The sequence below is a fragment of the Felis catus genome, chromosome A3 (assembly GCF_018350175.1).
Source record: "Felis catus isolate Fca126 chromosome A3, F.catus_Fca126_mat1.0, whole genome shotgun sequence".
NCBI classification, from domain to species: Eukaryota; Metazoa; Chordata; class Mammalia; order Carnivora; family Felidae; genus Felis; species Felis catus.
Window position 1 is genome coordinate 37,579,818 of NC_058370.1, and position 26,724 is coordinate 37,606,541.

At 39.2% G+C, this 26,724-nt stretch overlaps 1 protein-coding gene across 3 annotated transcripts in view; it reads right to left on the bottom strand.

The window, feature by feature from the left end:
* LOC109498084 (translation initiation factor IF-2-like) overlaps positions 1-26,724 on the bottom strand; it is a 119,730-nt gene that overhangs the window by 70,873 nt on the left and 22,133 nt on the right. For 2 of the 3 annotated variants that reach the window (XM_045053882.1, XM_045053881.1), the window contains one exon: positions 23,045-26,206. The exons of the other annotated variant lie outside the window; for it this stretch is intronic. The gene's annotated coding sequence lies outside the window, so the exon portion shown is untranslated. Of the gene's footprint in view, positions 1-23,044; positions 26,207-26,724 lie in introns of those variants that run through there. 3 annotated transcript variants of the gene reach the window in all.

A 26,724-nucleotide genomic window follows, 5' to 3' on the forward strand; every position in this document is an offset into this window, starting at 1 on the left:
TCTTGGTAATGTGTACATGTGTGATGCAGACAGAATTCCTTTTTGGGAACTGACTGCTAAAGGAAGTTCTCCAACCTGACAGGAGGGAACGTTCTGTGAATCTCTCAAAGGGAGGTGGAGGCTAACAGTGTAGCCCCTTGTCTACCCTTGTGCCCTGGTGTAATCCCTCTTGGTTAGGTGCCCCCCACCTCAGCCTCACTGGGTTCAGGTACAACTCATTTTGACATGAAGGACCCTCCAAAGATCCTTTTGTCCTGAAGGCTACTGCTATTCAGAAAAAAAAAAAAAAAAAAAAAAGTCCTTTCCCTTAGAGCTAATATTAAATCAGGAAAGGTGTGACTTTATGACCATAAAGCATTTCTAAGCACATGAGAGGTTTTTGTTGATGTATGCAAACAGCTATTAGTGAAACAGGATGAAGGTTTTGATAGCTTTTTCTGTCATAGCCTGTAAATGAGAGATACATTTTATACCCACTATACCCACTATAACTCTCTTCCACATTTGGGCTGCATTTGTTTTACAGGAATAAAGAATAACAGGAAATTGTAACTCGAGGTATACACCCATATGGTATAGTAAGTGCATCAAGGAGATAAGCTTCCAATTGAATCTTAGTCATGAAATCAAAACATCTTTGATGATTCACTTCCTCTCCCTGCCTCCACTGTACTTACGTTATAAATAGACACATTTGTATATAAAAGTGTTGGAAAGCAGTATTCCGATGTCAAATTTATATTCCGATTTTAACTTTTAGGTTATCACAATGGTGTGATATACTCATAGAATAGAATTAGTAATTACCTTTTGTAATTTACAGCCTCTTTTAAAATGTTTAACAGATTAGTGTATTTTCTTTATTGCACTGAATATAATTTTGCACACACCTGCTCCCCCCCTTCCAACCCACCATTTGATAAATCGCTATGGACTTTTGAGTGACAGTCTATGCAATTGACAAGCCTAGATTCCTGTCTTTGCTTTTTCCTTATTTTTCCTCCCTGATGTTTTGAAATAAGGTGAATGAAAACAAGCAAAAAGAATCCCATAGCAATGGATTAATTGATACTAAACTTTCCTCACTATCAGGTAGATAACCAAGAGCACATTAGGAACAACCGTGTAGCACAAAGAAAAGCAGTCCTGTAGAATACATTTTTTTTTTACTGTTTATCAAGGGAAAAAAATCTATTTTCAAAAAAAAGAGAAAAGCAAATCAATGTCAGTTCTGTTTTTTACCACTGCACTTTAATTTGCAGTGGCAAAGACAAGTTGGCCTTTTAGGACCATTGATTTCATTCCAAAGTATTACTGTGTATAATATTAGCTACCTTCCAAATTCCAATAAAAAATGATAGTCAGTGGGATGATATTTGTGATTCAAAAGGTTTTCCAATTGAGGAAACAGAGTAATAATTGAGAAAACAGTAGTAGTCATTATCTTTTTATGACTATTATATGTTTAATCATTGCTTTGTGGGAAAAAACATCCCACATCTTCTCCAGTTTCCTTATAGGTGCATCCCTGTAAAAGAGCTCTAAGGAAAACAGGGGCCCCTTTAAGGAGCAAGTGACCTGGTCAGATAGCCACACAAAATGCAAGACATTTTCAGGATACATTTTCAATTCAATGCAGAATAGAAATTCCAAATGAATGACTAGTTCGTACCAATAAACACGCTGATGTTTCAGTTTTGCTTCTGTTCAGATTTTAGAGAATATAACTTTGTTCCCAATATTTTCAGCCCCACTAAATGCATTTGGGTTTCCTTTCAGGTGAACTTTACAACACGTTTAGCTGATATTTTGATTTCATTAAGCATCTGTTAAAATATAAGTTCAAATGACCTTTCTAAAAGTTTGCATGTTTATAAACATCTGGAGGAAGAATTTCATTTTAACATACCATCTCTGAAATGTGTGTGTGTGTGTGTGTGTGTGTGAGAGAGAGAGAGAGAGAGAGAGAGAGAGAGAGAGAGAGAGGCAGAGAATGAGAAAGAATTTATATGCACGAAAATTTTTTATTAGTGAAAATTTGTTGATTTTTAGATAACGTCAGAGTGAGGCTTTCGGGCCCCATCACAAAGTATTATGGTTTCAAACACTTTATTTTAATCCATTAGATCTCACAGCTTACTTACACTACTTAGGAACATTTTCTCTTCCTTATGCAGAGCTGTGAGAACAAAAGAACCACAATAAAAATAGCTGGCTCCAGTGATGGCTCTTCTTGTGTATAAAAAAGGGAGCGTAACCCTCCCACCCAGCCCTGAAAGACTGCTGGGCTTTATACAAAGCTACCGCATTTTGAGGTTTCTTGAAAGCGTTATTAATGTTTTGGTAACTTTTCAACTCTCCTTTCCCTTTTCCCTGCATTTCACTCGTTATTATTGGGCTGTTCCATTTAGTGACATGAAAGGAAATTGAAGTTGTAAGCTTTGTGATACATAGCTTAGCTTAAAATAGCTCTTCCACTTTTAAACTGTATATGCAGGTTTATCTTATTTTTGTCAAGATTTCACAAACATTCTTGCTCCTATATGTGTGACATGGGATTTTCAGTCTTTCTTCTGGAGATTATGTTATTAGGACAGTACACAATATGTGACACTGACTGAAATTAACATTTTATGCCCTAGCCTTTTATTATACTGTAACAGTGTTAACATTTAAAAGCATTACATAACCTATACTTATTTTTTTGAGCATGCACTATATTTTGTTACTAAGTTTATCATCAAACCTATGTCAAAGAATGTTATTATTATTTTTTCTATAGGACTAAAGTGTTCCAACTCAAGGAATATTCTGCTTTTTGATGAAGCAGTTGGGAAGTGGTATATTGACCGTGCCTCATTTAAAGGAGATAGTTCATTAACTACTTAATAATGCCAATGATTCTTTGTGCATAAGGGCCTCCTTTTAAAGAAAAATCAATTGAGTGTCTTGTACATAATAGTGTTACCCTTCAACATTTATTGATTGGTAAAATTGAGGATGACTAAAAGATATCAATTAATCCAACAAAAATAATTTGTGTTTTACTGATCACAAAAGCATAATTTTGAAAAGTAACATGCAAGTAGTATTATTTCTTCATTTCATAAATAATGTTTTTTGTACTCAAGTACTCAACTTCTGCAAACATGTTCCAAGTTTTCTTCTCCCATTTGTCTAGGATCCATCCCAGAGTAGGAGTCTGGTATATTACTCTAGACAGGTAACTCTAGGCATTAAAAATATAATGAGCTACTCAGTTCAGAAGAAACAAGTGATTAAAAAATGAATAGCCATATGATCTAGCTGAAGTCCTGAGTAGATAATTTGCAGCCCCACGTCTAATGCAGCATTATTCACAATAGTCAACTTAGACAACCTAAATGTCCTTTGACAAATGAAGGTATTAAAAAAATGTGATGCACACAGACACACACAATGAATTTTTTTTAAGGTTATTTAATTTGAGAGAGAGAGAGAGAGCAGGGAGGGGCAAAGAGAGGGAGACAGAGAATCATAAGTGGGCTTCACATTGTCAGTATGGAGCCCCATGTGGGGCTTGATCTCATGAACCATAAGATCATGACCTGAGCCAAAATCAAGAGTCAGACACTTAACCGACTAAGCCACCCAGATGCCCCCATGAAATATTAAGTAGCCTTAAGGAAGAAGGAAGTCCTGCTGTTTGTGACAACTTGGATGAGCCTAGAGGGCTCTACGCTAAGTGACATAAGTCAGACAGAAAAAGACAAATACTGTGTGGCATCAATTATATGTGGAATCTTTTTCTTTTTTAAAGTTCATTTTATAGTTCATTTTATAGTGGTTGCCAGGGGCTGGGAAGAAGGGGGAAATGGGGTCATGTAGGTCAAAGGGTACAAATCTTCAGTTATAAGAAGAATAAGTTCTGAGGATCTAATGCACAGCATGGTGACTATCGCTAACCATCCAGTATTATACACTTGAAAGCTGCTGAGAGTCAATTGTAAGCATTCTCAACACACACACAAACGGTTAACTATGTGAAGTCATGGATGTGGTAATTATCTTGATGTTGGTAACCTTTCCACAATGTATATGTTTATCAAACTCTCATGTTGTACACTTCAAACACATATAATTACATTTGTCAATTATTCTTCAATAAAGTTTAAAGAAAAAAGAAACAAGTGACCTTATATGACTGTTAGCTCACAAGTCGGAAAAAAAAAACAGGCTGGAGCCTCAAAAAGAGTCAGATGGATAGAGAAGGGGCATCAATTACTTCTTTGTTTTCAAACCCCAAAAAGTTACACAGCTCTCTCAGAGCCTCATAGTACAAATATTTTCAATTTCAAGGAGCAGTAGTAATTACTAAGTACTCATTCATAAGAAATGCAAATCATTAAGCTACTCGTTCACTCTTTAGGTTCGTAAATGTCAAGTCTGAGGTGGTTTTGAATTTGATAGGCAAACTGTGTTCACTTGGGTACATGCAGTAGCTACATCTAGACCTTCCATGGCTGAACAAGGTTTTTACATACGTTAACTCTTTAAAGACAGAGATGTAGACAGTATTGGAAAGCAGTCTCCAAAATAGTCTTACAAAAGCATCAGATTATCTCTTGTATCTCTTTAGGAGCAAAGACAAAGAAAGTGACTGATCTTTCTAGAAGATGAAAAAAAATAATAACTTCTTTTTGGTGAATGAAGACACACAAAACTAAAGGCAATGTGTGAACCAGGATTGGATCTCCAACCAGGAAAAAACAATAGTGTAAAGGACATTATTGATATGATTGAAGATATTTGGATAAAATCTGTTGATTGGAAGTTAGTATTCTATCAATATTAAATTTCCTGAATTTGATAATGTACTGTGGTTAGTGATGTGAGTGTTCTCATTCTTAGGAAACATACCCTTAAGATTTAGAGGCAAATGGGCATAGCTTCTGTAACTTATCTTTGGCGGTTCAGAAAAAAAAAGCGTTTGTGTGTGTTTGCGCATGTGCAGGAGGAAAGAATGAGAGAGAACGATAAAGCAAATGTGGCAAAATATTAGTAATTGGTAAATCTGAATGAATGGTATATAGGATTTCTTGTACATGTCTTGCAACTTTCTGTAAGTTTATAATTCTATAAAAATGGTAACATTAAAAAGAGAATACCTCTACTTTCAAAAAATAGTTATGTCAAAATACCCTCAGCATTATATGCTCACTTACTATTTGTTGTTCCAGCTGTTGAGAGCAGCAGTTATCATCTCCAAACTAAAACACACACACACACACACACACACACACACACACACACACACTCAGTAATTAACTGCTCCCCAGCTGAGGTGCAAGCCTGACTTCTATTCTCACAGGAGATGAGACTGGCTATCACCAAAAAGAAGGGAGGTATGTGAATTGAGCAACTCTTTTGTTTTAGTTAGTACTGTTCATAACAAATCACTTTACAATTTAGTGTTTTAAGGGGCGCCTGGGTGGCTCAGTCGGTTAAGCGGCCGACTTCGGCTCAGGTCATGATCTCGCGGTCCATGAGTTCCAGCCCCGCGTTGGGCTCTGTGCGGACAGCTCAGAGCCTGGAGCCTGTTTCAGATTCTGTGTCTCCCTCTCTCTGACCCTCCCCGTTCATGCTCTGTCTCTCTCTGTCTCAAAAATAAATAAACGTTAAAAAAAATTTTTTTTAAAGAACACCAATAAGTTTATTATCTCTCATGATTTTTGTGGACAGGAATTCAGGAACAACTCATCTGGGTGTTTTTGGTTTGAGATCTCTGGAACAGCCAGAGATTGGAGCAGCTGGGCACTCACTGCAAGGGCCCCTCTCTCTCCTAATGTTGTTTCAGAAACTTTCCATGTGATGTCTCCACATGGACAGACTGGCCTTCCTCACAACAAGGTGGCCTCAAGTCAGCTGCACTGATTACATGGGAGTGGAGAATTCTAAGAGGCTGTCCTAAGAGAACCAAGTGGAAGCTACATCACTTTTTGTTAAACAGCCTGAGAAATCCATGGGCATTCATTCCTTCAGACATAATCATAAGCCTGCCCAGATCAAGAAGAAACATAGACCCCACTTTTTGATGTTAGGAATGTCAGGCTCACATTGTAAAAACAGCATGTGGGATGAGAGATTTTATTATGGCCATCTTAAAAACTATACTCCGTCACATCTTTCTAACACATAGTTGTGAAATCACATGAATACAGATGAGCTCATAACGCTCTTTCTCATAGAAGGGCCCCAGAAAATTATGATGTAGTCCTAGACTGTTTAAAGTCCCAGGGCCTATAGAGGAAGAAAAGTTATCTGTCTTTATATCTGAGTGCCTAAACCACTGCTTTTCAGTGTGTTTCATTTCTACAATTTCTAGTCCAAATATCATAGCCATTCTGTTTAAAAGTGAAAATGATACCCTTGAATCACAGAAGCTCTTTTAGTAGAGCAATACATAAAGGTAAGGATGGTCAGTGACTTAATCAAGAGTCCTCTGGAAAACAGCCTGAGGCAGGGTCTTGGGTATAGGTAGTTTACTGGGAGGTTTTCTAGATATCAGGAGTGAGGGGAACAGAGAATGTTAACACAGATAGGGAGATATTCAGTCCAACTGTCCATTATGAAATTGGCCACAGTTGTGGGAAATTGGAGCTTTTGGTAAATGAGTATTAACAGAGAGAAATTATGATCCATCACCTTCCTTCCCCATCAGCTAAGGGTTGCTCCAGTGGGTATCGATTACCCCCACGCTTCCAATTAGTCTAAAAAAGGTGCAGAGCATAAATCAAAGGACAAAATAAGTGTCATGAGTCATATAAGTTCTTTATACATTTTGGATATTAACCCCTTATCAGATATATCACTTGCAAATATCTCCTCCCATTCAGTAGGTTGCCTTTTGGTTTTGTTGATGGTTTCCTTCACCGTGAAAAACAGTAAAAACACAAACAATCTGACTAGAAAATGGGCAGAGGACCTAAACGGACATTTTTCCAAAGACAATATACAGATAGCCAACAAACACATGAAAAGATGCTTGACATCACTCATCATCAGGGAAATGCAAATCAAAACCACCATGAGATACCACCTTACACCGGCCAGAATAAGCAAAAATACAAGCAATAACAGGTGCTGGGGCACCTGGGTGGCTCCATTAGTTAAGAGTCTGACTCATGATTTCAGCTCAGATCATGATCTTGCAGTTGTGGGATCAAGCCCTATGTTGGGCACCCCGCTAAGCATGGAGCCTGCTTGGAATTCTATTTCTCGTTCTCTCTATGTCCCTCCCCTGCTCGTGCTTGCTCTGTCTCTCAAAATAAATAAATAAACATTAAAAAAAAAGAAATAACAACTGTTGGTGAGGATGTGGAGAAAAGAAACCCACGTGCACTAGTGGTGGAAATGTAAACCAGTATAGCCACTGTGGAAAACAGTATGGAGGAGCTTCCTCAAAAAATTAAAAACAGAAATACCACATGATCCAATAATTCCACTACTGGGTGTTTATCCAAAGAAAATGAAAACATTAATTCAAAAGATATATGCATCCCTATGTTTATTGCAGCATTATTTGCAATAGCCAAGATATGGAAGCAGCCCATGTATCCATCAATTGATGAGTGGATAAAAAAGATGTGAGAGATGTGTGTGTGTGTATATATATATATATGTACATATACATGTATATATGAATATTACACAGCCATAAAAAAATGAGGTTTTGCTATTTTAAAAAAAATTTTTACATTTATTTATTATTGAGAGACAGAGCAAGACAGTGCATGAGCATGGGAGGGGCAGAGAAAGAAGGAGACACAGAATTTGAAGGAGGCTTCAGGTTCTGAGCTGTCAGCACAGAACCCGACGTGGGGCTCGAATTCACCAACTGTGAGATCATGACCTGTGCTGAAGTCAGATGCCCAACTGACTGAGACACCCAGGTGCCCTGAGATCTTGCTATTTGTAACAATGTGGATGTACCTAGAGGTTATTATGGTAAGTGAAATAAGTCAGAGAAAAACAAACAACAAACGATTTCACTCATATGTGGACTCTAAAAAACAAAACAAATGAATAAACAGACAAACAAAAAGTAGAATCAGACCTATAAATACAGAGAACAAACCGATGGTTGCCAGACTGAGGGGGTGGGGGATGGGCAAGACAGGTAAAGGGGAGTAGGAGTGACAGGCTTCCAACCATCGAATGGATAAGTCATGGGAATAAAAGTTACAGCATAGGAATATAGTCAATGATTATATAACAGAACTGTGTGGTAACAGATGGTAGATACACTTGTGATGAGAACATCTCATAACATATAGCCATGTCTAATCACTATGTTGCACACCTGACATTAATGAAACACTGTGTATCAACTACCCTCAAATTAAAACAAAACAAAACAAAACAAGTGTCATGACCTTGATACCACCAGCTGCATCACAAGTGATTCTAAAGGATGTGAGGTGGGGCCCAGAGACATGCAAAACACTTAATAATGCTAAACAACACATTCAACACTTAGTGACAAAAAGGCTGCTTTGTGTCAGGAAAATAGTTATAAAATATTAACAATTGTATGAAAAACATTAACAAGTGTAGTGTGCTGAGAGCCTAATTGTTAAATTTTCAGGAATTTTGTGAGACAGTTAAAACCATTATTAAACATTAAATTATATAAACTTTCAATTAAAAAAGTTATTTTAAAAACAAAGTTAATAAGCATTCATAATTCATCACTTTCTAATTAGTTTACTACATTTGCTCTTATATGTATTCTTGAGATTATTTGTCTTTTGTGTCTATATGTTTAAAATACTACATAATGGTCCCAAAGACATGGTCAGTGGTATCACACTGGCAACTTGAAATCAGCCACAGTAGGACTATTTATACCGTGACAACTGGCCACCACTACAAATCAAGGTTTTGTATTTAAAAACGAATAAAAATTAAAAAAAACAGATTGTTAAATATTTTCCAGTTTCCCATCAATCATTTTTGTTTGTGCTTTTATTCCTGCTACTTCTTGTTAATGCCTATTTCCTCCCTTCACTCCCATTCCAGCAACATCAAGTTTATGTTCATTCTCTCAAGGAATAAAAGATATAATAAAAGGAGAGAAATGACTGTTTTCCAGACTTTTAAGTTTTAAAAGCTTAGACCTTGTAAGGGGAAAAAAAAAAAAAGCTTATGTGTACAGATAATAAAGTAGAATCGGGAGAAGGTATGATGTACAAAAGCAAAGCTTACAGTTTACGCACTCCTCAAACCAAATAAAGGACTTTAAGAGGAAAGAGGAACCTGAAGGTGGTTATCCAGAAAAGGAAAACCATGAGATCTTAGGCTCAACTCCTTGGGACAGGATTAATACAAACAAAAACAAACAAATAGGACAGATTTGAAGGCGTGAAGTAAGGAAGCAGATTAACCTCTTTTGGTAAAATCCCAGGTAGTCAGCAAGACCCCAGGATAGAATAAAAGCAGATTATGTCTAGACAATTGGCCCTGATCAACCTCATAAAGACCCTGCCTTCAAAACCATCATGGTATGGGGCTGTAGAATATCTCCTGCAGACCCAGGATGGCATGGCAATAATGAAGGGATCCAATATCCCCTCCAGGCTGCCCACTCCTGATGTGGCACAGTAGCGCATTTGTCTAGCATGCTTGAGGTGGGAGAGAGAAAGCCCCATCTAGGATCTTGCAGACAGAACCTTAGGACTATGCTGCAGTAGTCTATAGGGCCAAAGACTGAGAACCAAAATTAAGGATGGCTCAACAGATGTTAACATGATAGAGAACCCCAGATCACTAATCCCACACCACTTAAGCTATGGCACAGTGAAAGCCCCTGAGCTGACATGAGCCCTAAGCAAGCATGTGGAAACCTTGAATTAACTAAAACCAGATTTATGCTTTATTGTGGTGCAGGGTCTTATAATAGTAATTAACTAGAGTTATAGAAGATAAAAACAGCTGACTTTCTTGCATATATTCGTTTGTGAACTTGGACTGGTACCTGCTGCACCTTGATGGGATGAGAAACAAAGTTTTGAAAACACACCTATTTTCTGAGTTCTTTTTGGGTTGTACTATTTACCACATCAGGCACAAAGAGTATACCTGTTACTTCCAAAGCTCAGACTGATAATAGTCTGTATTGATTGAAGTAGAGGTTATGACAGTGGTAGTCCCTAAGTGATCTAGGGACTTTTAAAGGAGGACCCTTTGGAAACATGAAAAGGGTATTATTAACTCTCTCATGTCATGTCTAACATCTGAGAAACATTCTCTATCAAACATCTATCTGAGGCATCAACATGCTGGAAGAAACCTGTATTTTTCCTTCTCTCTTTATTTGGAAGACTATTATTTTTACAAATATTCATTGCCCTTCTGTGAGAGGGAATTCCATTTCCCTATCCCATTGACATCTGGCTTGCCATATGACTTGCTCTGACAAAGAAATGTGGGATAAGTAACGTATGCCATTTACAGGAGATTATCTCCTATGTTCATATTACCGTTTTTGATCAGCAATATTCTAAAGGTAGGAAATTGAATGTAAAGATGACTTCACTTCTTCACCTCTCCCTTTGTCATATGACCTTGTAGCAACTCCCATCAAAGGTAGAGTTTCTCTTCCTTAGAATCTGGACTGGCCGAGGACATGATTTGGCCAATGGAATGTGGTAGAAGCAGTGATATGCTATTCCATGATCTAATTTGTGGGAGGGCTTACACTCACTGTTTGGGGCTCTTAACACTGTCATGTGAACAAGCCTGGATTAACCTGTCAAAGAATGAGAAAGAAGGATGAATAAAAATAAAGAATAAGGGGGCAACAGATGAGCTGTCCCAGATGAGAGAATCCTAGACCAGCCGGCTACAAGTCAACCACAACATATGTGAATGAGCCAACCAGAGACGAACTGAGCCTAACCTAGATCAGAATTGTCCAGTGGGCATGCAGACTCAGCAGAAAATGTAAATGTTTATTTCTAAATACTGTTTAAATTTTGTGGTGGTTTGAAATTGTAGTATTTAATGTGCCACAGTACACAGATTGAGGATGCTTTGTCTGAACCTCAGGGTGTAGAAGATGTGAAACAGAGCTATAGCCAGCACATAAAGGGCATAAAGTATTAAGAAGAAAGAAATCATTTTTTATTATAAACCCTGTTATGGTCCATTTGTTAGTCAGAATACCCTAGCCCATGTTGACTGATACACATTCCTAACTGTACTTGGTTCCTCGATTTCTGATTTATTTTTTTCCCACTGGTTTATTTCTATGTTTTTCATTCCATAGAAACTGTGTTTTCACATATCTTCTATGATATGAACATCCAGGTACTTCTTTCTTGGGTGTTCATCCTGAATTTTTCCTAAGTTTGGGCCTTAAGGTTCATTCCAAGATCTCTGGGCCACAAGACAGGCTTTTACCAAATTAAAAATTAGTGCACTTTGTTGACTGCTAAGTGTTTGTGACAAAGGCCAAGGTCATGCTTTTTGAAGTCATCTGTAAATTACCTTTAGTATTCATTTACTTTCATTTTTATTCACAAGAATATTTAAGGTGTAGCACCAAAGAACTAACAAAGCATGACTCTTCTTCTACTTTTCAAGTTGCTTGAAATTGCCAAACCCTACTGTGGTATTTCAAACAGCTACCGACCTAAATTCAAAAAAGCCCATTCATATTCTCTAGAAAAATATAGGTACCATCAGAGCACTGTATAAGATTCTTTATTTATACCAGTACATGCTTGCATTCAGCCTATAAAGAGTTGTAGAAATTGAAAGTTTTCAAAGAAACTGTCACCCCACTGTATTTATTCATGTGAAGTATCATTATTGCTTTGGAAAAAATGCCTCAACATTAACATTTTCCTCACTCACTGCAGAAATTAGTTTGTCCTCTCCTGAGTTCTCCTACCTCAACTTTCCATGCTCAGAATGGTAATGGCTGCAACGGATGCAAGGTGACTGGGTAGCACCTACTGTTGAGGAGAAAGACAAGAACAAACACAGGGATGCACACCTGGTCTGAAACCTTTGCTGACTCAATCTCCCATGCTGGTGGGAGTGGAAATTGGTATAACCACTTTGGAAAACTGGCACTATCGGTGGAAGTTCAACATTTGCACCCCTCTGACTCAGCAACCTTATTCCTAGGTATATACTCAATAGAATATTTATATCAGCATTATTTCTAATAGTCTCAAGTTTGGAAACTACCCAAATTCCCAACAGATGTAGAATGGAAACTGTGGTATATTCATACAACAGAATACTAGCCAGCAGTGAGCACAAAAAACTTACAATTACATGCACAACACTCTCAATCAATCTCACGGATACAACATTGAAGGAAAAAATACTCAGACACAAATGAAACATACCATTATGAGTCCATTTTTATGAAGTTTCAACATAAGCAAAACTAAGTTATGGTGTTAGAGGCCAAACTGTCATTTGTGGTGGATAGTGATGTGGAGGGGTTATGAGAAGGGCTTCTGTGATGCTGGTGATGTTTTGTGTTCTGATCTGGATAGTGATAACACGTGTGTGTTCGCATGAGAAAATTCTTCAAGTTGTACATGTTATGTTTTGTGCATTCCTCTGCGTGTCTGTTATCTTTCACTGGAAAGTTAACATAGGCGGGAGGGGTAAGACAAGAAAGAAAACAAATAAAAATTACTGCAAGTTCTTTTTTTTTCCCTCCTGGTGATATCCCATGATTTTCCCAACTATCCCTTTTATAAAGTCTCCTAGCACTGTTGACCTCTCTTTGTTGCATTTGTTCCAGCTAATATTTTAGAATACTAAAATGTATTTTAGAATACATTTATCTGTCAATCGTGTACATGCCAAAGACAGTGCCTGGAACATAGTGGATATTCAATAAATACTTTCAAGTGAATGAATGGATGGATGAATGGATAAATATCTACAGTTTCATAAAAATATTAGGTCAAGGACTGTGTCTAGTTTTGCTCACCGATAACACATGTCTGGAAAAATGTCTGGGACATAGTGAGTCCTCAGTATATATATTTTTTTAATTTTTAAAGGAAGGAAGGAAAGAAGGGAGGGTGAGAGGGTGGAAAAGAGGAAGAGAGAAAAAGTCTAGTTTTCCAAGGGAGAGAGGGCAGTTTTCAGGGCCATAGTATTCTGTTTCCACCATCCTGCCCATGAATTTTTCATGGAAAATTTATGATTTTTTTCCAATGGTAACTTTTATGATGATATTTTGTTGTCACTGACCTCTCAAGTGAATAAACATGGACTGACCAGATTATTATCAGATTTCTGAATGGGGGGCTCACGCCCAATGAATTGGATACCTCCCCACCCTGCTGCTTGTCAAAAGGTAAGCATGGTCCTCAGGTCTGTTTAGAGCTCTATAGCATTGGCTGTATTTAGCGAGAATCATTATAAATGGCATTAATGTAATGGTAATATTTTTGGGTGCTTATGTCCCAGGCACAATGTTACACCATTCACATCTTTATAAAATGCCCAGCAGATAGTTGCTAGTATCGTTCTTAATTTAGAGATGATGCAGCTGAGCTCTGAAGTAACTTGCCTCTGGCCTGAGAGCTAACATGGATTGGAATCCGCATTTAAACCCAAAGGTCTTATTAACACACTGAACATCCCCACCCACTAGAAAATAGCCAGTATTTACCAAGCTAAGTACTTTAATAATGATGACAGGCAATATTTCTTGAGCATGTACAAGGTGCCAGATCCTGTTCTAAGTGATTACATACCTTCTATTTCACTATTCACCATTATACAGAAGAGGAAGCAAAGACACTGAGTCTTAGGGAACGTCCCAAGATTGTCCAGCTTGCAGATGTGGAGGCAGCCTGGCTCCAGTGCCTGCATTCCTAATCACACTCTGCCACCTCTGAAGTGCTGTAACATTTAATCTGCTGCTTCTCTAACATGAGCCTGCAAGGGATAATATGGAGGGCTTATGAAACAGATTTGAGGACCCCATCCATAGTGCTTCTGGTTCAGCACGTCTGCAATAGTCAACTCTCTGAACTTCTAGTAAGCACTCAGGCTTTGCAGATGTTGCTTGTCCAGGGACCACACTTTCAGACAGGCATTTTATCTTAGAAGGACCCCCGACCCTGTCCCCCACCACTGCCAAGAAAGATGCCATCACCTCCCTGTTTTAAAAGGAGGCTTAAAATTACATTATCTATGGTGCTTGACATATGGTAGGTGCCAATCCATGGGTTTTGAATACAGCAATGAAATGAACTGCCCAAGATCACATAGCTTAATGGCACTGTGAAGATTTACATTTACTCTGTTTTATTTCAGAGACAGACCTTTGTAAGGGCTTTCTAGTTTGCTTTTTAAAGAACATACCTCTCAGGGAACCTGGGTAGCTCAGTTGGTTAAGTGTCCGACTCTTGATTTCAGCTCAGATCATGATCTCACGGTTCATGAGTCTGAGCCATGTCTTGGGCTCTGCACTGACAGTATACAGCCTACTTGGGAGTCTCTCTCTCCCTCTCTCTCTGCCTCTCTCTCTCTCTCTGTCTCTCTGTCTCAAAATAAATAAATAAACTTAAAATAAGAATGTACCTCTAACACATTAAACAAGCAGGCCATTCAAGGAGCCAAGGCTCATACATTCTCCATCTCCCACAAGATCTAACATAGCTTCCTGCATGTAAAAAGCACCCAGGAATCATTTGTTAAATTGCACTGAAGTTAGAACGTGGTACTCTCCTTCACATTTCCCCCTGGAGTTAAGATTCCAGTAATTATGTTAGATTAGGAAATACTTGTTCATTATTTTCTCCAAGTGCCTGGTCCATTCCCTCATCTGTCACAATTTAGTTTGCTTGCTCCAGTTTGCTCTTGTGTATATTCTAACCAACAGCAGTTGTTTTTTTCATTTAGACTAACCCTGGAGGCCAGAGAAAATGCAAAAAGTTTCTCATTCATTCCTGTTAAACTTGAACAATATACTGTGATCAATATCTAGTTCAACTTTTATCACTAGTAGCAATAAAATAATGGCATCCAATTATATATTTCCTAAGAGTAAGTATAAGCATTTAATAATGCTTTGTTTTGATCACCCTCATGCATGAAAATTAGGTAGACATTTTTTGTAACATGAAATCAATGCATTGAGGTAGGAAACAGCTACAGGAGCCTTGAGTTCCTATAATTTGCAAAGTTTTAGGGACTTTGCACCACTTGGAAACTGAGCTGAGCCTCTGGTATACTCTAAATAATGGGTTTATGAAAAATATGGTTTTGTACATTCTATGTCCAAAACTGATGCTACCATCTTCCATTTTTCTCACTTGACCATTTTCCTTCCAGATATTTCCATTCCTATTCCTGGTACCACTATTTTCCCAACTGGTATTGCCCTCACTTCTCTTCATCCTGCTTGCCAGCATCTCAACTGCCCTGTCCTCAAGTTGCACTGTCTCCATCACTGATGCTGTTGGTGAGTGCTCAGATCCACTGGCTTTCTTTTATCATTTCTCTGTGCCCATTTTATCAGTTCTCTGTACCAGTTTGTGTTGTTTTGTTCCCAATGGTTATACCTGAGGTGTTCTTTGGAGAGCTTCCCTGTATTGGAACTCTGTACTCTTGATGCTTAGGAATTTATATCACTCTAGGGTGGTCTATAGCCAATGAGTGACTAGTGCAGAAATATGAAAGCCCAGTCCCCTTGCCTTCAACAAAACAAACTCTGAGATGGGGTTTATGCTCCAGAGCTCCTTGTGGGATCAGGCTGAGGCTGGGACTTGCCCTGAAAGCTCAGTCTTGTTTAGTCTCTCCCCCTTCCCTTTGCTGCTTCCTTCACCCCCTTACTGGTTTCTCTTTAGAGTAGTGCCTTGGGAAATTACTTCCCATGGACTCTCATCTCAATGTCTGCTGCTAGACAGCTTGACTCAAGAGAGTCTCACCAATAGTGTAAGCACTTCTAATCACCATCTTGGCTTGTGACTCTTCCCATTTAGCCTACTGTCAGATGACCTCCCAATGTACGTCCCTGATTGCATCATTTCGCCAATCAAAATCCAGCAGTCATTCCTTATTTGCTGTGGAAGTAAGGATAAACTCCTCAGCATGAAGTTTAAAGGCCTCCACATTGTGACTCCAGTCTATCAGTCATTAAACCCTGATATTGTATGCAACTCTCCTCTGACAAACTCCTACCCACTTTCTTACCTCCCTCCTTACCTCAGAACTGTTCCTTCCATCTTAAATGTCCTCTCATTTAATCCAAGTAACAAAGTCCTGCCTGTCAATCAAATCCATATCAAGTGCCTTTTCTGTTATGAACACTTTTTGATCCTCCTTTTTATTAGTTTCCTATTGCTGCCATAATAAATTGCCACCACAAACTAATGGCTTTAAACAACACACAGTTTATCTCACTGTTCTATAGGTTAGAAATCTAGGCAGCCTTGCTTGGGTCCTCTGCTGAGGATTCACAAGGGCAAATTCAGGTGTTGACCATCTGTGCTTTTACCAGGAAGCTCTTTGGGGAAAAATCTATCCTAAATCTCTTTCGAGCTGTTGGCAGAATTCAATTCTTTATGGTCATAGTAGTCCCTGGTCCCCTCTATCATCATAGGCAGTCCTTCTTGGGCTTTGATTCTCTTTAATTTCCCCTTCTGTCACATCTCTGCTACTGCCTCCAACTGAAGTTCTCTGCTCTTAAAGATCACTTGATTAGACTGAGCCCACCCAGAGAATCCAGTGTAACTACCCATCTCAAAATCCATAATGTTAACCACATCTGCAGTCTGTTTTGCCACGTAATATAACATATTCATAGCTTACATGGTTTAAAGTATGGACGTCTTTGGGGGGCTATTCGGCCAACCACAGTTCCCCCTCGAATAAAAATGTTTTTTTCCTACTCTGAAATCCTATAGCCTTTATACCCTCCTTATGGTAATTTTCCTTACACGCAAAGTAGGAATAGCTAACTTACTTCAATCATGTTTACTATGTACCAGGCACAGTACTAAGCACTTTACGTATGCTGACTCAATCTTTCATTAAAAACCGTTTGAGGTCAGTACTATTACTACCTCCATTTTACAAATGAGGAAATTGACACATAGAGAGTTTATAACTACTAAATTATAAAGCCCGGAATGGCAAAGATGATGCTATGTGTTTGTTAAGCTGTTTAATTTTCCTTCCAGTGCCACAGGAAGACTGCCCTACACAAAAGTGAGGCCATGTGACTGCTTCCGGCCTATGGAAAGTGGTCAAAAGTGATGACAGTCACATTTTTGGCCTGGGCCCCTGTAATATATGGCATGGTTTTCTATGCTCAGTCTCTCTCTTTGGCTAGAAGCTAATGACGTCAAGATGGCAGAGCCATCCCATAAAAAACCCTAAACCTCTGGGTCACCTCCTGCAGGAGAGGCCAGTAGGTCCTCCTGATTCACACTGGACAGTGGTATGTGAGTTAAGTGGCATGGTGTTAAATCACTGGGATTTCAGGGACCTTTGTTACAGCAGCTAGTATCACTTACTTTGATGGATACCCTAAATTTCATACCTAGGAAATCTGGCTCTGGAGTCTGTGCCCTTATCTACAATATTATCCCTTCCTCCTTCCTTTTCTGAATAATAATACTTGTAGGATTGTTGGATGAATCCAACTTTCATGGTGATAAAACAAGTGTGGTTTAATGAGTTCATAGTATAGCTTATATTGTGGTGACTCAAACACTTGTATTCTGTCTGGGAGTCTGCAGTCTGATGTCACTTGCCTTTCTACCCCTTGCCATACTTATGCACTGTTTAACATAGATAATAAAGATTTGATGAATTAAATGTAGAAAATGAGATATTTTTAAAACATATCTCAGAAAAAATTCAGTGTACTTGAAAAAGTTAGTCACTTTCGAACATTAAGAAAGCATCCTGCTGACACAGAATCTGCACAAGCTAACAGGCCCTTACCTGTTTGTTTACACCTGCCAGGTGGTACCTTCTTGCAACAAGTTTCTCAGGAAGAAACTTAGGTTACATTGGAAATATCAAAATACAGTAAAGACCTGTCATAAAGTGTTCTACCTAATGATAGATGTGGTTATGTGTTACAAATTTCAGTGTCCTCTCCAGTGAAATAAAGTAGGTCTCTTTCCCTAATACTCAAGGGCATAAGGTAGAGCCCTTTTTTCTCCACCAGGAGAGCATTCAAATAAAACATTTATACATATTTCACTTTGGACTTTCCATCAATTTACATATAATTTGGTGAGATTCATTTGGCAGGAAAACCAGCAGAGAAGAGGGGGATGACTAAACTAATCTCACTCTACTACTCCTGCCTGAGACAGCAGACTCTCAGAAAGACCAAGAAGTGGACATAAAACCAAAGGAACAAAAATACAAACTGCTTATTATAATACCAAATGTCGGAAGTCTGGCATAAATATATCCCAGAAGTGGCTTCAAAGTAATATGCTTCTAAAATGCTTCCAAATGATTCTAAGCTCCTCTAAAATTCATAAATCCCACCTTTTGTTCCATCTATCTGGCCTTCACCATTTGCCACTGTCCTAGAACATGAAGCTTTTTTACGTTTACATTTATGAAACACATGTTTACATATAAACACTTATTTATATCTATAAATATATTTATACTTCAAATGTTTATAAGCATATATGTTACCAAGGGTTGCCAAATTATAATATTTGCAGAAATGTTTATCTGTAATGATGATGACTAAGGCTCTGCCTCCAGCCCTCCCCTCTTTCCTGAGTTTCAGACCCAAATTTTGACTGTGCAGACCTCTTCTCAAGTATCCTGAAGCATATAAGACTCTCAGAGTCCCAAATCAACTTCAATACTTTCCCTCCAAAATGCACTCTTCTGAGGATAGTCCTGACCTGGCTGATAGTCCTGTCATCCACTGCATAGCCTGCCTTTAACAAGAAATCTAGGAGTTACCCTCCATCCTTCCATTTCTCCATTCTCCCACACTCAAACAGTTGCCACAGCCTATAGAATTGACCTCAGAAGTTCTTCATTCATCCCTCCAAAAACTGGTCATTGAGTGTCTACTAGGTCCTTACTTCTGTGTTATGTGCAGATTACATTATTGTGAGGGAAGCCAAAAAATAAGCTACAGCAGAGGAAAGAGAGAGACACAAAGAAAGAGAAAGGAGGGAGGTAATAAATGCTATGAAGGAAATGAAACAAGTCATGTGACGGAACATGATGAGTAAAGCCATGTGATGGAACATGCCTCAGGAAGGAAAGAGAAGAAGGGCCTCTCTGAACAGAGTGGTGTCTGAACTGAGACCAGAATGTGGAAGAGAGGCAGTCCTGGGGCAGCCAGTAGAAGAGCTCTGGGCCGAGGGAACAGCCAGCACAAAGCTCAGAGGAGGACACTCTTTAGTGAGTTCAGGAAACAGGAAACCCAGTCTGGATGAAGGACGAATATTAAGGGGGACAGAAGTGTAAAATAACACCAAGGGAAGTAGACAGCATCAGTTCATGGACAACCTTCCTTTTTAGCTCTATCACCAGGGGATCTTTTAGCTTTGAGCAGGGTGCAAGATGGTCTGTATTATGTTTTGTCAAGAATGACTCTGGCTGCTCTCTGGGTAAAACAACCTCTAATCTACCCTTGATTTCTATGGATTTGCCTTATCTGTGAAGTAAATGTGAGAACAGGAGAAAGCTGGAGCCTATTACTATCATCAAGGCTAGGAATGTTATTGGCTTAGACTCAGATTTCTGCAGCATAGATAGTGAAACATTGCCAGATTTAGAACATTGCTGCGTGGAAAACTCAGAGTACTCACTAATGGAATTGCTATCTCTGTGTGTTCTTGGGTAGGTAGGTGGAGGTACAGAGAGAGAAAAGGGAGAATCCAGGATGACTCCTTTATTTGGTGCCTGAGTAAATATATGATCTCTCTCCCCTATGGCCCCTGCTTTAGTTCAGATTCTCTATAACTCGAACCTGGACAAAACTGCAGTAGTGACCTGGTCTCCATTTTTTCCAGTGTCTCACTCTCCCCATCCAATCCTCTTCAAAGTCTCCTCTCTGTTATCCTGTAAATCTCAGAATTATTTCCCTTAAAATTTGAATCAATATATGGTTAGGAAAAGAGAATCCACACTAAGTATTCTCAGAAAGGATTCAATAAAAAGAATTTTTACTCAGATTACAAAGGGGACAATGTCACTTCTAAGGAGGGGGCAATCTAGATCATTTATACCTGAAAAATGCAGTTGCTACCCTGAAGGCTGGCATACAGAGAGGGAAAAGGCAGTGTCTCAGAACCTAGGAGCTTGGAGAGGTTCCTGAATTTCCTAGATTGCAGCCTTAATATTCTCTAAACCCATCAGGTTTTTTAGAATCTAGTCACCTCTGCATGTGGCGACTCTATTTGGAATCTCATTCCCCTTACACAGGAAATAGCTCTGGAAAGCCACCCTCAATTTCTCCAACCCAAGAACATCACTCTCTTCTTTGACAGCCTTTTGACTCCTTAGCTCTAAGGTCAACATGGATCATACTGGATTACCGTGCATCTATTTACAGCTATCTCACCCACGGGACTACAGATTTCTTGCAAATAAGAATTATGTCTTGAAGCCTTCTTAGCACTACTCCAGAGATGTTTATCAAATTAATAGTAGCCACAGACAAACTACAGGATCTACACTGAGATTTAGACAACGTTTTGAAGTTCCAATTGGAATCAAAGATTAAATACTACTCACCCCACCACAAAGGGATACAGAATAGTGGTCATTTTGCATGTATGACACCTATATCAGTTCCTTTTCGTGCCAAAACCACCCCCCCCCAAAAAAAAAAACAAAAACAAAAAAACCAAAAAAACCTCCTAGGGGCACTGAGTGGCTCAGTTGGTTGAGCATCCAACTTTGGCTCAGGTCATGATCTCGTGGTTCCAGGGTTTAAGCCCCGCATCAGGCTTTGTGCTGACAGCATGGAACCTGCTTCAGATTCTCAGTTTCCCTCTCTCTCTGCCCCTCCCCACCAAAGATAAATAAATAAACATTAAAAAAAAAAAACCTCCTAAACTTTGTGGTTAGCTCAGAATTCTACAGTTTGACTGTTTGACAGTTTGGGCTGGGCTCAGCTGGGTGGTTCTTCTGGCCTCGCTAGGCTCACCTACACATCTCTGGTCACCTTTGGGTGGGTGAGGGGCTGGGTACTCTAGGATAGCTTGTGTCTGCTCCATATGGCATCTAACCTCTAGCTGGCCAGCTTGGGCACAGCTGCTGGACTAGTTCACCGTCACTTCTGCTGCAATCTATTGTCCAAAGGAAATCATGAGGATAGACAAAACTCAAGAAGTTAAGAAATGACCCCATCTTTCGGTGGGAGGAGATTCAGTCCTGATTATGGTGTGCTTGTGGAGTGTCATCTGTAAGCCTAGCCTCAAAAGGCTTTGAACTCCCCTGCCCACTATCTCTGTTGAGACCTTGCCACCACCATGAGAAAAAGCCCACATTAACCTGTGAGAGAACGAATGACTGCATGGAAGAGAGTCCATTTGCCCCTGCTGAGACCATCCTAGATGAGCCCAGTCTGCCGACTCTCAAAGTGCAGCAAAGACCAGCAGAGTTGCTGCCCAACCCCAGGCTAACTAAAGATGCATGAGTGAGCTGAGCCAAGACGAGAAATACAATAATAAATTCTTATTATTTTCAGCCACTGAGTTTGAGGTGGTTTGTTACATATTGATAGCTAACTGATACAGAATTTATTCCCAGTCTGCCACAATACTAATTGCTATGTTGTTCCAAAGTAATCTTTTTGTTGTTGTTTTTAATTTATTGTCAAAGATATTTCCTTGAGTCACTCATTTATACACACAGTCTCTTTCTCAGTCTTCCAATATCCAGTGGCAGGTTTTGTTTCCATGCTTTTTGCAAGGAAATACAGCCTACAGCTAGGGTCAACTATATTACCTGTTTTCAGGACAGTCAGTGGGCAGAGCACAGCCTCTGCATCAAAAGGTTTAATCCTGGTGCTAACACTGACTAGTAGCATATCTTTGGGCAAGTTTCTTTATCTGTACAATGAAGATAATGATGCAGACCTAGCACCCCCACATGAGGCTGTCCAGGTTGTGTACTGCTCAATTCCAACTGTCACCAACTGCTGCTCTCCAGTATATATGCTCTGTGGCTGGACATGGCAGCCATAGGTTGTTGGGGGTAAATACATACATAGTAGTCATTTATTAAGGATTAGCTCTCCTTCCTTCTGTCTCCTAACTTCCAGACATAACACTAAACCCTGAAAGAACTAGCACTCCATGTCCTAACCCAGGGATTAGCAAACTATGGCCCATGGGCCAAATCTGGCCCATCGTGTCTTTTCATAAATACCATTTTATTGGAACACACCCACACTCATATGTCTATGGCTGCTTCTGCTTCACTGTGGCAGACATGTGGAGTTATAACAGCTCATGCTACCCACAAAGCCTAAAGTATTAACGATCAATGATCCAGCCCTTTACAGGAAAAAGTTTGCTGACCCCAGAAATAACCTCCTTCCATCTCAAATATTTGTTGCACATAAGAAGCACCTGGAAATCTTATTTAAAACAATTGGAAAATGAGGACCCAAGATTCTTGGGTCCCACCTGCCAGAGATTCTGATCTATTGATCTGGCTAAGGCCTGAGTAGCTGCATTTCTAAAACACCCAATTTCTGATGCTGCCTGTTTAGGCCCCACACTTTAAGTAGCACTGTCCTAACCATCTGAGCTACTGTTATTGTACCAAATCTTTATTCATAAAATGGCAAGGTATTAATAAATTAAAAACATGTACAAAACTGAACCCACTTTGTGGAAAAGCTCAAAATTATGCCTTAGGAATTGATGAGTTAACAACCGCAAGCCATTTTAAGGCTAAGGTTCCTTACAGATAATTCATGTTTATTCACAGGAGGAAAAAGTTAATCTGGGCCAAAGACAGTAACCACCAGCCACAGTCAGAAATCAAAACGCATGCACAAAAATAAAGAATATATATCAAGCTTTAATTATTAGGCTGTGTACAAAATGAAAACTCCATCTTGAGGTTTTCCTAAATTAGAAGGTTTCCTCCTCCTAATTGTGCCGTTTGTCCAATTCTCTCAAAAATATCTAATAATGGTGTGCTCAGTGACAACCACATACTCCACGGCTCAAAATAATTTATATTTTTCCCCACTAATAACAGATTGCTGATGCTCTTCTGGCAGTCCTCAAGAGTTCGGATTGATCACTAACGAAGCGGCTTACTTAAGATGAACCAGGTCAGATCTGTTGTGAGCCAATGAATGATACCTGAAAATCATCCTACAATGAGCCTTTATAATTATTATAATTAAGCTGGTTGTTATTAGCCTGCTGTTCCTTGATCCCTAATTTAATTTCCTTCAATGATTTCTTCCTTCTACCTATCTTTCTACATCAGTGCTTAAAATAAAAAAAGCAAATCACTTCCTTTTAAAATTGCATAATGTACCTTCATTTTATCTTGATCACTGAGATCATATTCCTTTTATGAGCAGAAAAATGACCTGAGTATTATTTTGCGTCTATTTTAAATATGGAGTCAGCCTCAAAGAGAAAGAGATTGTTAAATGGCTATGGGAGAGTTTACAGTCACTTAGGTGTCCAGTTCAAAGGTATAAAGTTAAAAGTAAATGCTAGCTTCCATAATGTGGGACCTTAGAGGAACGACTAGAACAAAAATCCCACACACTCCATGTGCAGATTCAAAGATTTATGAGCTCTTACAACTAAACAGACACCCACACACTCCAACAGAACTGTCCTTAGATCTCAAAACGTGTTCCTGAAATAAATCCCTTATTCCAACTGGAGTATTACAGTAAACTGCTTTGGATGGAGAAAAATCTGGTTTACATCCTGGTTCTTCCTCTGTCTTTTCCCCTTCCCTCCCTGCTTTGTTTCTTTTTGCCACAGTTCCTTGAGTAGCTTTCCTCATTTATGAGACTCCGAGCTCTTTCAGCTTTAAAGCAGGGATTGAAAATTCCTACCTCAATAAATTCCACAAGTTCTGCTAGGATCATGGTTTGGAATGAAACAACTGTTTGCAATTTTACTTTTTTCCTTTCTGCCTTTCCATGTTTTCCAAATTTTCTACAGTGGATGTACATTTCTAGAATAAATCTGAGAGGTGATATGTAGCATAATACTTAGGAGCATGGACTTCTTCAGAGAGTCTGGGTTCAAATTTAGCTCCACTGTTTAGAGTTGTGTGACATTAGGCAGCTAAGTAATCTATCCATGCCTTAGTGTGTCAGTCTGAAAAATGGGAATAAAATAAGCTTCCCACCTCAATGGATTTTTTGAGGATTAATTAAATTTAGTGAAAAGTGAATGGAAAATGCTCAAGATGTGTTAATCATCATCATCACTATCATCATTTCTGCTACTTTGGTGATTATAAAATAGGGTGCTATTCATTTAATCTTCTGTCATTGGCATATATCTTACAATAATGTATAACCCAATTCTTACTGACTATGTTCTCTACTTCCTGGACACTCACACTGACACATTTTCATAATACAGAGTTTTGGTTGTATGGATGATCCAGCTTTCTGGGATCACCTCCCAAATAATTGCTTGTCTTTGAATCCTTGACTCAGGGTCTGCTTCTGGGAGTTCTCAGACTAAGACATACATTTAATGCTGAGAATACTAAACCTAAAATTCACAGCAGACTACCTAGGAAATAGAGAAGAGTCCAGTGGAATGAAACAAATATTACTTAACTCTGGAAAGCAGGACTTGAAGGCAAGAATGTTTGTTCAACAAGTCCCTGTGTGTAGAGAAAGGTGGGGGTGGTGTCCATTTTGATTTTACTAGTGGTTCTGGGATATAAACTAGCCACCAGAGATCACAGTGAGCTGAAGGAAATGCCATCAGGACATTTCTTGGAGCACACTTGGTGCTACTGTCCAGTTAAAAAAGCAGATGTGAATAGGAAATGCATAAAAGCAGAATGAGATATCTGTGGAAATCGTGAGAAACACATAAATTCAGCATAAATTTAAATTCCTCTAAAAACAAATGCCTTATTCTTCTTCTGGCAGTATTGAAATTTACAAAACCACACTGACCTTCTTACTGAAAACAATTTAAAATGCTAGCTAAAATATAAATAACATATTTTTAAATGTAAGCATGAGTGGGACAGAAAATGTAGAATTCTCAGAGGCCAAACATTGAGTGAGAGCAGAAATCCAGACAGGCCAGCAGAGAGTCACGGCCAGCTTGAAGCTAAGGGCATTTGCAAGTCCAAGGGAACTTGAGAGTTGGCAGTTTTCACAGCCTGTTTTGGGACAGGGTTGGCTGGGATCAAGAGATGCCAGAGCTCACCCACATTAAACAGGGTTCACAAAGGGCTACTCTCAAAGTAAAGATAAATGAAGAAAAAACTGTCCTTGCTGCCTACCTCCTCCAAATCTTCCCATGCTTCACATCACATGGACCAAGAAGGAAAGTTGATGATCTCAGACCTTGGCAATGGGTAGAAAAGAAAAGACATCACTTGAGAGACTAGAGTCACAAAATGTTCCTTGCAAAGATTTGCAATCCAACTCACATTACCTATATGGTCTGAAAAACCCCATGCTGAAAAATTAGCTTATAGTTCTACTTTTAGGGTAAGATTAGCTGCTGTAATGAACCCTGAGATACAAGTGGTTTACTACAACCCACTTCATTTCTTATTTACATCATGTCCAATTGCCAGAGAATGGGAGCTGGAGGTGAGGAGCTCTCCAACAGAGGCGCCTCTGTCTTCGTTACATGGCTTAACAAGGCTCCCTGAACATCTGCATCTACCTGTCAAGAGAATTAGGAGAGGGTCCTGTGTGGGAATGTTCAGGGGTGATATGGTAGAATGTTAAAAATGGTCCCCAATGAATTATGTCTCCTTTTGCCTTTGCCCCTTCACACTGTGACGTTGGAGCTCCTCCCAAGAACAGTTGGAATCCACTTGTCCACTTTGAATCTGAGCTGGACTTAAGACATGTGTTGGCCATCAAAACGCAGTGAAAGCAACATTCCAAGGCTTCTGAGCTCAAGCCTTAAGAGGGCTGGCAGCATCCACATTTTCTCTCTTTTCCCAACTGCCATGTTAAAAGGATGTCCAGGAAATCCTGCTGGAAAGAGAGGCCACATAAAGGCCATAAAAATTTGAACATCACATGGAGAAACAGGCCACAGAGGGCAAAATCATGGCACCCCAGCTGACAGTGAGTGACGAGGCTTCTGATGTGTGATAGAGACCATTGTGGGCTTTCTAGCCCAAGCAAGTGCACAGCTTAATGTAGCCACATAACCAAGCCTAGCCAAAACTAGCAAAATACTGTCCAGTCAACAGACAAGCTCATGAGAAGTAATAAGATGGTTGTTAAGATTTTTTTAAACATTTTTAAACGTTTACTTATTTTTGAGAGACAGAGAGAGACACAGCATGAGCAGGGGAGGGGCAGAGAGAGAAAGAGACACAGAATCCGAAGCAGGCTCCAGGCTCTGAGCTGTCAGCACCATGAGATCATGACCTGAGCTGAAGTTGGATGCTTAACCAACTGAGCCACCAAAGCTCCCCAAGATGGTTGTTGCCTTAAAGCAGTAGGTCTTGGGGGTTAATTGTGATCCAGAAATAGGTAGTTGA